Source organism: Scyliorhinus canicula, chromosome 14 (assembly GCF_902713615.1).
Source record: "Scyliorhinus canicula chromosome 14, sScyCan1.1, whole genome shotgun sequence".
In the NCBI taxonomy this organism is placed as follows: domain Eukaryota; kingdom Metazoa; phylum Chordata; class Chondrichthyes; order Carcharhiniformes; family Scyliorhinidae; genus Scyliorhinus; species Scyliorhinus canicula.
Window position 1 is genome coordinate 32,397,802 of NC_052159.1, and position 12,604 is coordinate 32,410,405.

Consider the following 12,604-nt stretch of genomic DNA (forward strand, 5'->3'; position numbering starts at 1 on the left):
TGCATTGCACTTTAGCTGCTATGAGGTTACAGTGAATAAAATGATGCCTGTGAAAGAGTTTCTTAGGTTCATGACAATGAAGGTATTCCTGCTAATTAAAACTCTTTGAAGACATTTGATTCAAGGGGTAGAACACGTGGTTCAAAATTGGAAGGTAATGCTTGGAGCTGCCTCTCACTCCAATCTGCTTATATTTGAACGAGTGTATTCATCTCCTGAGCTATACAGAGACCACTTGAAAGCACTGTTGTGTTCCATGTTATCCCTTGTCTGTTGATGTGAAAATATTGGGTTATTCAGATCTCTTGAATTAAATTCTGTTAACCATTCAAGTACATGGGAGAACCTTTGGGCCAGTTTACAGTGCAGACCATCAAACATTCCTGAATGGGCTTACCGCACAGATTTTAAAATTTATTCTTACATGGGATGTGAGTGTTGCAATATAGGCAAGCATTTATTGCCCACCCCTAGGCAGTACTGCGATTTCTTCTTGAACCGCTGGAATCCACGTGGTGTAGGTACACGCACAGTGCTGTTAGGGAGGGAGTTCCTGGATTTTGACCCAGTGACAGTGCTGCAGTATACTATGCTTCTGCCGCTGCTAGCTTTATGTTAAAGCTATCCATGGGTCTTCAAAGCCTCCTCTTTCCCTACCTTAATATTTTTCTGTCACACTCATTTTTATCCTATTCCCTCGAAAGAGTTTATTGAGTTTGTTTCAATCACCCTTTCTGATAAGACCATAGTATAATAATGATTTTTGCTTCTGGTATTATCTTTATATCACATGTTTACTACTTAGAATTAATGAGTAGAATCTTTATGGTGCAAGAGGAGGCCATTTGGCCCATAGTGCACCAACCCTCAAAAAGAGCACCTTCACCCAGGCCCACTCCCCTGCAACCCCATCAGTGGCTAATTTACGTAACCTGCACAACTTTGGGAGGAAACCTAAACAACAGGAGGAAATCCAAGCAGACACGGGAAGAATGGGCAAATTCCACAGTCACCAAAGGCTGAGATTGAACCCAGGTGCTAAGAGGCAGCAGTTCTAACCACTGTGCCATCCTTCACTGATGAATGGAAATCAGTTTTTCACTATTTACTCTCTCAAACCCTTCAATAATTTTGAACACTCCAATCACTACCCTCCTCTTCTCAAATTCCTTTTCTGAAAACACCCTGAAAGCTCAAAGGGGATCACAACCACATGTTTTTCTGTTGTTGTTTAAGAGAATCTGATTAGTTATCAAGATGTCTGCATTTTGGATGGCATGGTGGCACAGAGGGCAGCACTACTGCCTCACGGCACCGAGGATCAGGGTTCGATCCTGGCCCCGGGCCACTGTCCGTCTGGAGCTGGCACAATCTCCCCATGTCTGTGTGGGTCTCACCCCCACAATCCAAAGATGCGCAGAGTAGCTGGATTGGCCACGATAATTGTTCCTTAATTTGAATTTTTTTTCTAAATCTGCATTTTAGCAGCAGCCTAATATACACGCACGTTGGAATAGGGCACAGAAGGGAACAAAGTAGTAAGGATATATTCCAATTTTAAATCTTTATTAGATTGTCTATCCAGCGCAATGTTGAATTACTGTTTTGCAGAATTAATGAAAATTATCTCCTGGAGTTCAAATACGGTTTTTTTCCAAACTCTGAACGTGTGGCACCAAACTGATGGCAATCTCAAAGAGAAAATGTATAAACCAATGAAGTGGAGGGTGTGACCCACCGTGTTGAAAAACGGGTCGTCAAAATGGATTGTCAAAGATCACCTGATCTTTCTGTTTTCTCTCTGGGTAAATCCGTTCTAATGTGATCCTGTTCAAAAATAATGTACAGATTCATAAGGTTAAATTTAATGCCTAGCCAATACACAAATACAATGTTTCATTATGAAACCTAATATTTGGAATGGCTGTGGGATCAACACAGGTGAGGCGCTACATTAAGGCACGGTTCTGTTCTGTTTATAGCGTGCATTTTGTAGAAGGCAGTGTTACAATGAGGACTTCTCAAACAATAACATGGCCAGCATGAGATTTTTTTGATGTGGAGGAAAAGTTTAGTACTGTCTACCACAATTCAAGTTACGTACACTTTATGAAAGGAAAAGGTAAGAATTGGGAGGGAGGTGTATTTTTAAATGTGCAGTGAATCCTGTTTAGATTGCGACCACAGAGCAATACTGCAGCTTGCCTGGTCAGTGGACTCTGCCCGAGTCACAAATTCCCATCACGAAGGCAGGTAATGGCTTCCGAATTTGACGAGCATTGCCATTATCTCACACTCCAACTCAGTATTCCTCCCCGTGCGCACTGAAATATTTTGCTGTTACATAGAACAGTACAGCACAGTTCTATGTTCATGATGCCACAATGTTGTGCCGACCATATAACCTAATCTATGATCAACCTAACCTACACTCCTTCAATTTGCTGCTGTCCACGTGCAAGTCCAAGAGTCACTTAAATGTCCCTAATGACTCTGACTCCACCACCTCTGCTGGCCGTGCATTCCCCATGCCCACCACTCTGTGTAAATAACCTACCTCTGACATCTCCCCTATACCTTCCTCTAATCACCTTAAAATTATGTCCCCTCATGACAGCCATTTCCGCCCTGGGGAAAAGTCTCTGGCTATCCACTCTGTTCATGCCTCTCATCACCTTATACACCTCTTATCAAGTCACCTCTCTGCCTTCTTCGCTCCAGTGAGAAAAGCCCTAGCTCCCTCAACCTTTCCTCAAATACATTCCCTCCAGTCCAGGCAGCATCCTGGTAAATTTCCTCTGCACCCTCTCCAAAGCATCCACATCCTTCCTATACTGAGGTGATCAGAACTGGACACAATATTCCAAGCGTGGTCCAACTAGGGTTTTATAAAGCTGCAGCAAAATCTCACAGCTCTTAAACTCAATCCCGCTGTTAATGAAAGCCAACACAATATACGCCTTTTTAAAAAAAATTTAGAGTACCCAATTCATTTTTTCCAATTAAGGGGCAATTTAGCATTTTCAATCCACCTACCTTGCACATCTTTTGGGTTGTGGGGGCGAAACCCACGCAAACACGAAGTGAATGTGCAAACTCCACATGGACAGTGACCCAGAGCCGGGATCGAACCTGGGACCTCGGCGCCATGAGACTGCAGTGCTACCACTACACCACCATGCTGCCCCACCACAGGCCTTCTTAACAACCCTATCAATCTGGGTGGCAATTTTGAGGGATCTATGTACATGGACCCCAAGATCCCTCTGTTCCTCCACACTTCCAAGAATCCTGCCTTTAACCCTGTATTCAGCATTCAAATTTGACCTTCCAAAATGAATCACTTCACATTAATCTACGTTGAACTCCATCTGCCACTTCTCAGCCCAGCTCTGCATCCTGTCAATGTCCTGAATCAATTTCAAAATGAGACGACATCTGAAACATGTGGATGGCTGTTGCACTGTAAATTAGTGTGTATCGTCTGGTGCTGGACATTTATTTTTAATTTATATGTTAACGAGAGGAATAAAATTCATCATATTTCTTTATAGCTGAATTCAAGTTGATACAGCGCTACCAGATCAGCGAATGTGTTTAGGTAGATGGGATGGTTTGCGGCGTGTCACATCTTCAGATCGATTAAGCAGCATTTTGGCGCGTTGGAGCCCAGAGTTAAATCTCAGCTTCACATTGGATAAGCCCGATTGGACAGAAAAAGCAATTTCAGTGTCGGGGATGTAAAACTGTTTGATGGTAAGTTACGTTTGCAAAGTACAAAGTGGAATTATTTTGTTGCTAAGCAACATCTTGGCTTTAAGTATGCAGAACTGAGGAAGATCAATTGTATTAATATTAATTTTAAATGAACAAATGTGAGGTCAGGCTCACCTGCGTAGTAAGTGAACGTGGTGTGGGTCGCGAGGGACAGCCATTTGGTAAAAGCAGGTCGCCAGGAAAAAAGTTTGAAAAACACTGGTGTAAACAGCTGGTCAAGGTGCTCGTCTGACAAACATCGGCCAAGATCCAGAAAGATATTGGGGAAACCCCAAACATGGAAATTCCACTCCCATATTCTTGGTTACCTTTCCATATGCAAATTGAACATCACAATAGCATTAATCATCATCAGTTTGATACGGGTCAGAACCTGAGTCTCCACTTTTTTAAAAAAGGTGTTAAGATACATACATTGTTGTATCAGGCATATTTCAGATTAGTCGGAAGCTTTGTAATATCATTAAAAAAACAAAGAGCTAACAGGATAAAACTCTTTTGTTTTCAGTGTATAAGATGATTGCATGCAATACATACAGAACTGGATGGAAATATCATCAAATTTCTCCATTTGGTACTGTCTCCTCTTTTGGATACTACCTCAATTGGTAAGCAAGATTCAATTTTTCATTAACTATAGTGACTCTGACACATTACATAACTGATGGTTGTTATGACACCCTATGCCACAGCATGATCAATTTTAGCCTCCCTTGACCGGGCGTCGAAACACTATTGAATTAACAAATAATTCTTAGAAAAATACCCAAAACCTTTGGCTCTTGGCTGCTCAATAATTACAGTCACCAGGTTTGTAAATTTAAACATGATTTACTTTTTATTAATGACAAGAACTATATTGAAATATGCAGCAAATACAATTGGTTAACTATCATCTCATTCCTAATCCCCCACTTTAACCCTATACATACACACACACACACACGCACACACAAAAACAAACAAACACAGAGAAGAGAGGGGTGAAAAATAATAAGTAAAAGGGGAAAAAAAGTTTGTTTTAGTTGGTTGACTTAAGCACAAATAAGCTTGAGGTCACCTTTTTCAGTCCTGTAATGGTTTTCACTGTAGATTTAATTAATTCAGGTTCTCTCTGGATTCCGGAGATTAGCAGCTCATCTCATTTCTGGTGAGAGAGATGTATCAAGAGCAGGCAGTCACAGCTCCTTCTCCTTCAGCATCCAGGACCCAATTGCTTTCCTTAGGTCTCTGAAAATCATTTGACCCAATCACCACCTGTTACCGGCAGAAAACCTCCTTTTGGCCAATTCACTGGTCACCAGCCAGCCGATCAAACCAAGACCCACCTTATCTCACGGGTGCCACAGAGTCCGAGTTCTCCTGTTTGAACACTAGTACCAGATATTATGTTACAACTGCTTGAATTCCTCATTCTCTCTGTTACTTGATTTAAAGATCCATGTCCATTAAGCATCCATGGAACAAAAATTATAATGGCAAAAAAATAAAGTAAGGGGACATAAGAGAATCAACAGGAAAGACTCTTTACACAGTGAATGCTGAGTAAGAAAAAATAGTCCACGTATTGAGAGGGTATTTACAGATCTTGATTGGAACTTGCATTTTTCCCTGCTTGGTCGCCTCAAAAACCAAGCATGGCACTTGTTAGCCAAGAAGTGAAAAGACAATGACAGAAATACATTGGTTCCTTAACAGCAGTTTAGTGTCTGGACTCATTTAGCCAAACTATTTCTTGTAATTGTGACCTGATGATAAATGAGCATAGGATTAAGCATCTTAATTCAATAGACCCCTGTAAGTTACACAAGAATCTGGATACAGAACAAGGGATAAGAGAAAGTAACTTAAAGAGTGCAGTTCTAAAGGGGGTGCAGCCAGGAGCCGAGGGTCTTGGCTGTATATGTTCAGAAATCATTGATGGTGGCAGGACAGAGTGGTTAATAAAGCAGACCTTAATCTACACCCCCCCCACCCCCCACTTTCACAAAAGAGCATACAATATCCTTGTTTAATCAATAGGGACACTGAGTATTTAAGCTAGGAGGTGTTTATGCCGCTCCATAAGAACAGGTTGAGAGGAAATTTGATACAGATATTCAAAATCATGAGGTGTGTGGACAGCGTTGATGGGGGAAAAACTGTTATAACTGTTGGAACGATCTAGAATGAAGGGTACGGATTGAAGGTAATCGGCAAAAAAAGTGAAGACGACAAGGAAAATCTTGCGTGCGTGGTTCGGATCTGCACTGACGCAGAGTATGGTGGAGGAAGGTTCAATTGAGGCATTCCAGAGGGAATTGGATTGTTAGCTGAAATGAAGGAATGCAGGGGTGTGGTAGTAGGTAAGTTTCTCTTAGAGTGCCAGTGCTGATTCGAATGGCCAAATGGCCACCTCCTGTTCATTGACCATTCTGTGCTTGTTCATGGGTGACGAGCTGAGCTTTGGGATCCCATGATTCTAAGCATGCCCCCCCCCCCCCCCCCCCAATGGTCCATGGGGCATGTGGCTAGCTAGTTTCGCACAAACTCTGAGCAGCTGGGAGGACACCAAACGTGATTGAGTGCAAACCAGCCAAAGAGCACTTCATAGGCAGTTTGAAAGAGGATATCATCAGAGGACAGAATAGAATTCTCTCTACAGCCTTTGGAGGGAGATTGCTGTGATTGGGACTGGTTAATAACTGTATTGATTCTGGTATGTTAATTTGTCTCAACAGTGTCCAAGATATCCCTGCAAATAATTAACTCCATAAGAAATATCAGTTTAGTGTAATATTACACAGATGCAACTTGTGTAACAAATATTAATACTTCAGATAATTTTTCATGCTAAGGTTTGCAAAATAAAACTTGCAACCAAACGTTTTAATTCAATGTCATGTACAATAGAATGTAAATTCAGTTGGGACCATTTACTGAGTTAATCTCTCTTTGAACTTTTTTTTCATAAATTTAGAGTACCCAATTATTTTCTTTTGTAATTAAGGGGCAATTTAGCGTGGCCAATCCACCTACCCTGCACATCTTTGGGCTGTGGGGGTGAAACCCACGCAGACACGGGGAGAATGTGCAAACTCCACACGGCCGGGACCGGGATTCGAACCCCGGTCCTCAACGCCGTAGGCAGCAATGCTACCCACTGTGCCACCGTGCTGCCCCTTCTCTTTGAACTGTTGATAACAACCAGCCTCTTGTCCCACGAATACCTCAGAATTATCACCCATCTTTGACAGCCAACCAATCATCTCCCTTCAAACGTCAGTGGCCTAAGTGGTGAAATCCTAATGGTTGTAAACATTGATCACATCAAAGAGAGGTAAATGCAGTGAATCACACAGCTGAATGATGGGAATGCACTTACCTCTCTTTGATTTGGTCAATTTTTACAAATATTGGGGTTTCATCACTTCCAAGCCACTGAACAGTGAAGGGAGATAAATGAATGAAAGCTGCAGATGATTTGTAGAACTGTCAATCACAGCGCACTACTAGAAAGCTATGAATGGATTTCAGCTAATGGATCTGTGGAACAAGACGCACGTCAAAGCTGCTCTCCTCCTAGGAATGGACATGTGGTGCTATGTGTTATAGCTGTAATTCTTCTCAGTGCCCCTGTCTAGACTTCCCTTTAGCTTCCAGACAAGGCTCTCATTTCTTGAGGGCAGGGCCATATTAGGCAGGGGATCTCTGGGGGGGTTCCCCTATTACAGGGGTCGCTGTGGGAGGTTACCCTATTACAGGGGTTCCTGTGGAGGGGTCTCCATACCACAGGGTTCTCTGTGGGGCAGGGCAGGTGACCCCTGCACTTTGTGGTAGGGGGTCACCCAGGGAGTGTGGGGTTGCTGTGCAGTGCGACGGGAGGTTCAGGGGATTTTGGACTGATTTGCGATGCGTGGCTGGCCATGGGGACCTCGCTATCAGGTCACCCGCTCAGGATAGTGAGATTCCCTGGGTATCGTTCATATTTTACACCGTGTATAAATTTTGCATTGCATGGAACACTGAATTGCTCACTGGTTTGCGCTCACAAACAACCGGTTGCAATTCACCTCTGGCAGGAGAACATAGGGTGGAATTCTCCATCGGCCACGGCCAGAATCGGGAAACGCGATTGTGTGGAGAATCGGTTCCCACACCGAAATAGTGGCGGGCGCCCGTTTCACTACAAATCACAATTCTCCAATGCCTTGATAGCAGTGTCAATGCGTTCCAGAGTGCACGTACAGTAAACACCAGTGGCATATCATTAGCGGGCCTGATGGTATTCTCCACCTCCAATGGGCCAAAGTCCCGACGGCGGGCTTCACTTGTGCTTTTACAAATCGTGGCTGGTACGGGTGAGGGTGGAATTACGACACACAGAGACGCGACCATTAGCTGCCGGGCCAGACACTGTCTGGTGTGTGGAAGGGCCTTGCCAACAGCGGGGCGGGGTTGCCAGCAGCCAGCTTGGTGTGCACCCCACTAACCACCCACCTTGGCCTTGGTTCTGCAGAGTGACACCGGCCATATGGGCGCTCCCACATTCTGCAATACCCCCACCCGGCCGCCACCCCCCGGCAGGGCATCAGGGCAACACCCACTGTAGCCCCTATGGGTGCACCGGATAGGTGCCACGGAGCGTACCACTGGCATAGGCAGCCAACGATACCCTTGTCAGCAGGGATGGATGCCAGAGGCAGAGGTCCCCACGGTGGAGGGCACCGATAGGGCCTGGGGTGCGGTGAGGGGGACATGTGGGGGCAGAGTCCGCAGTGCCAACTGGGGGCACCATGTAGCCCATTAGACCTGGTCGGGCATGGGAGTATGGATCATGCTAACATATTGCCTTGCATCCCCTGCAGACAACTGTATTTGAATTCAACCAGCAATGATGGCCTTCCTCCTAGTCGCCGCAGCCCTGGGGGATGCCCTGTGGCTGTACGAACTGGAGCAGCTTGAGGAGGAGGAGGAAGCTGCAGCAGTGCAATATGCAGCAGTGAAACAGGTCAGAACCGCTGAGGACGGAGAGCCGGCTGCCCAATAGGCCAAGGAGGCCACATTAAGCCTCATGTGTACCGGAAGCATTCAAGGATGTGCCGTACAGGGCATGCCGAGGACTCCGGCTGGGCAGGAAGACAGTGCAACATATGTACCAGATCGTGGTGCACCTGGTTCCACTTGGATATGGGTGAGGATACCCGCTCTCGGTGGTCGTCAAGGTGACGGGCACCCTGAACGTTTACGCCACGGGGCCCGTCCAGGCGCCGAGTGGGGACCTGTCCGGGATCTCACCAAGCTCGCTGCAGAGGTCTATCCGTGCCATCACGGAGGCCCTATATGCCCAGTCGGCACAATACATCCACTTCAATGTGGACTGAGCCCAACAGGATGCAAGGGCAGCAGGATTCACCGCCGTGCCCTGGGTAAAGGAGGTAATCAACTGGATGCATGTTCCCTACGAACAGTTGCAGATGACAGGCTGCTCTACACAAACCAAAGATGATTAAACTCGATGAACGTGCCACTGATATGTGACCATCACCTTCCCTCGTGGAAGCTGCCAGCGGCACGGAATCCGGTTCGAGTGTGGCAGTGCTGGACACAGTCCACAGCTGCCATGCCACGTTCTCGATCACAACTACCACACGTATCCCACGCTGTCGGGAACCATCGGGGGCGGAACATTACGGAAAGGGTTGCCGATGACACGCCAACGCCGTTGCAATGATGTGCGGTGCATGACGTGATTCCGCCATTTGGCCGCTGTCAAACCAGCACCGGCCCCGATTTGGGAGACGGAGTCGATTCTCCGCCCGATCACTGATTACAATATCGATGTAGGCAATGGAAAATCCAGCCCAAGACCTTTGTTGTGACCAGCCGATGAGGAGAATTAAAGGGGAGTCAATTTAAATCATTCTCACTTGGTTATAGCAGACTGCCTGTGTGTTAAGTTTGATGTTGTTGTGCTGCAGGATCTCAACGACAAAGAACTGAAACGTGATTTCTTGTCACAGGGCGACATGGCGGCACAGTGGTTAGCTCTGCTGCCTCACAGTGCCAGGGACTCTACCGTATGTGTATCGCAAAGTCCTCTCTTCACACTTTCACAGTTAGCAAGTCATTAATGTAACTCTGCTAAAACAGTAGAGCATTTCAGACCAGCCTTTGAATGCTAGTTTCCCGTAATGTCATTTCAGGACTTGCATATATATTTCTTTAAATCACAGGAAGCCAGGAGAATCTTTAAGGAAGAGCCAGTTTTCGCAGAGTACACGGTCTTCAGTGCTTTTAACTATTTCCGACTTTTCCCAAAAAACAGCTCTTTTTCCTGGCATACTGTTTCATAGCACCAGGCACCTTAGTCTGAACTCACACAGGACATGGTATCATTTAACTAAGGGGGCTAAAACTGCCAAGCTCGATTCTGCCCATCCCCGAGGCAGAATTCCCAAGTCCAACTCTGACACAGAAACTAGATAGCAAGCAGGAGCAGGCTGCCCGGCTGATCTTTTCCTCTTTCATACCACATGCGATGAGACATCAGCAATATAATTGTTCTTATTATTGCTTTGACTACCTAACACACATACCAGGATTCAAATTGTCCTATAATATCCCAAGGAAAGAGGAGCTTTGTCATTGGTGTGAAGTAGCAAGGTTAATCACTTTTAAAATAGAGATTGCCCCCTTGTCAAACTAGCCCGAGTTGCTTAAACTGTAATAAAACAGCGCAATTTGGTCACTTAAGAAAAATAAAAGCTTTCTTTGATGGCAGAAGTGTGCCTAACACGTTAAAGTATTCAATCGTTGGCATCAGGTTCAAAGAATCTTGAATTAGCATAATTATTCATTTCTGTTTGAAAGGTAACAAATTATCCTTAGTAGTGTTGAGTAGCAGCGAGTGATGTTTGAGAGAGTTTACGAGGATAGTGACAAAGAAGACTATTGCATGTAGAGTACAATAATTAATTTCCAATTGTGCCAAGTATGAGATCATCATCTAATTGTTTACTGGGATGGTAGACTTTAGATTATTAAGGTTTTGTTTACAAAAGACAATTTTTAAAGAAGACGTTTCCATCAAATAAATCAAATGGATAAACGTCAGCCTTGGCGACGATATTAGTCCTGTTATTTGTGCCATTACATGCATGACGGTGTGCACAATTTGGTGAGAAGAGTTTCAGTGTTACCACCAGAGGCTGACATTGCAGAGATTGCCAGGAGGAATGAATCGTTTTACTAAACAATCATCTCAGCTGTTTACATTGCTAATGATTACTACTGCTGCATTGTATTTTGCATAAATATTTGTTTCTGTGAAACAATTAATCATGAATGAATTTGGTCATTAGTTTAGTCTATGTGAAACAGTCTAAGGTGATTAAACTTTTACTTTCTAATTGACAGGAAGCACAGTATACACCCTATATGATGAACCCCAATAAGCAACCCACTGTGATGACAGTGTTTAGTAGCTCTGGGCTATGCTAATTATGTTATCAAGTTATTTGTAAGAGAAAATTGTTGGGAAGCCCACAAATGACTAATGACCTTTCCTCAGAGCCAACAGATGTTATGGATGAATGGCTTATAAGCAGAAAGAGAGCCAGGGAAAACAGTGAGAGGGAAAAAGTGACATGATTGTGGTGCAGGCCATGAGATGATTAAATAATAGAAGTGATAATGATGTTACAAAAGGAGACTATATTGAGAGAAGGTAAAAGGCACATGATAAATGTATGCACACTTGTCAACCTGTGCTACGATAGCAATGAAAACGCCACTGATATTTCACCAACCAGTCAAACAGCACCAATGTTCTGATAATTTGCCACATCATGTAACATCCTATCAAAGTCTTTCTGAGAACTTACAGCGACAATGAAAAGCTTAATATGGCAATGGTACAATAAGAGATGTAATCAAAGCTTTGATTTGTATTGGACAATAAAGAAGGGTCAGATTTTAAAAATAAGTGGCTGCACTGGGTATAATCGTCCATGATTTTCCAGCGAAGTAGACTAACTGGCCTATAGTTTCCTAACACCGGTCATTGGGAAAAGGTTAGCATCCATTACTAAGGAAATAGTCAAAAGTCATTGAGAAAATCACAGCACAATCAAGAACAGTCAACATGGTTTTATGAAAGGAAAATAGTGTTTGACAAATTTATTAGTGTTCTCAGAGGATATAACAAGTAGGGTAGATAAAGGGGAGCCAGTAGATGTAGAGTATTTGCATTTGCAAACGGCAATTGATAAGGTTTCCCAAAAAAACATTGCTAATATGACAAGAGCTCATGGTGTTGGAGGTGGTATATGGGCATGAACTGAGGATTGGCCATCAAACAGGAAACAAAACCAGAATAAACCAGTAATTTTCAGATTGGCAAACTGTGACCAGTGGAGTGTCACATGGATCAGTGCTGGGTCCTCAGTTATTTATGATCGATATTAATAACTTGGTTGAAGGACAGTATTTTGTATCCAGGTTTGCTGATGATACAAAGATAGGGAGGAAAACAAGTTGTGAGGAGGATACAAAGAGTCTGCAAATTGATCTTGATAGGTTAAGTGAGTGGACAAACATTTGGCACATGGAGAATAATATGAAAAACTGTGAGGTTGTTCACATTGATGAGAAGAATAGGGAAGCAAAATACTATTTAAATTGAGAGATACTGCAGAAATGGTGTTGGGCAGATGGATCTAGATGTCCTTGTACATGAATCACAAAATTAGCAAGCTGGTAGACAAATGGATGTTAGCCTTTATTATAAACGGGATGGAGTAAAACAACAAAAGTCTTGTTACAACTGTGCAGAACATTGGCGAGC

At 43.8% G+C, this 12,604-nt stretch overlaps 1 protein-coding gene across 2 annotated transcripts in view; it reads right to left on the minus strand.

Annotated features, from left to right (window-relative positions):
- gpr143 (G protein-coupled receptor 143) overlaps positions 1–12,604 on the minus strand; it is a 161,177-nt gene that overhangs the window by 80,329 nt on the left and 68,244 nt on the right. The window lies entirely within an intron of this gene.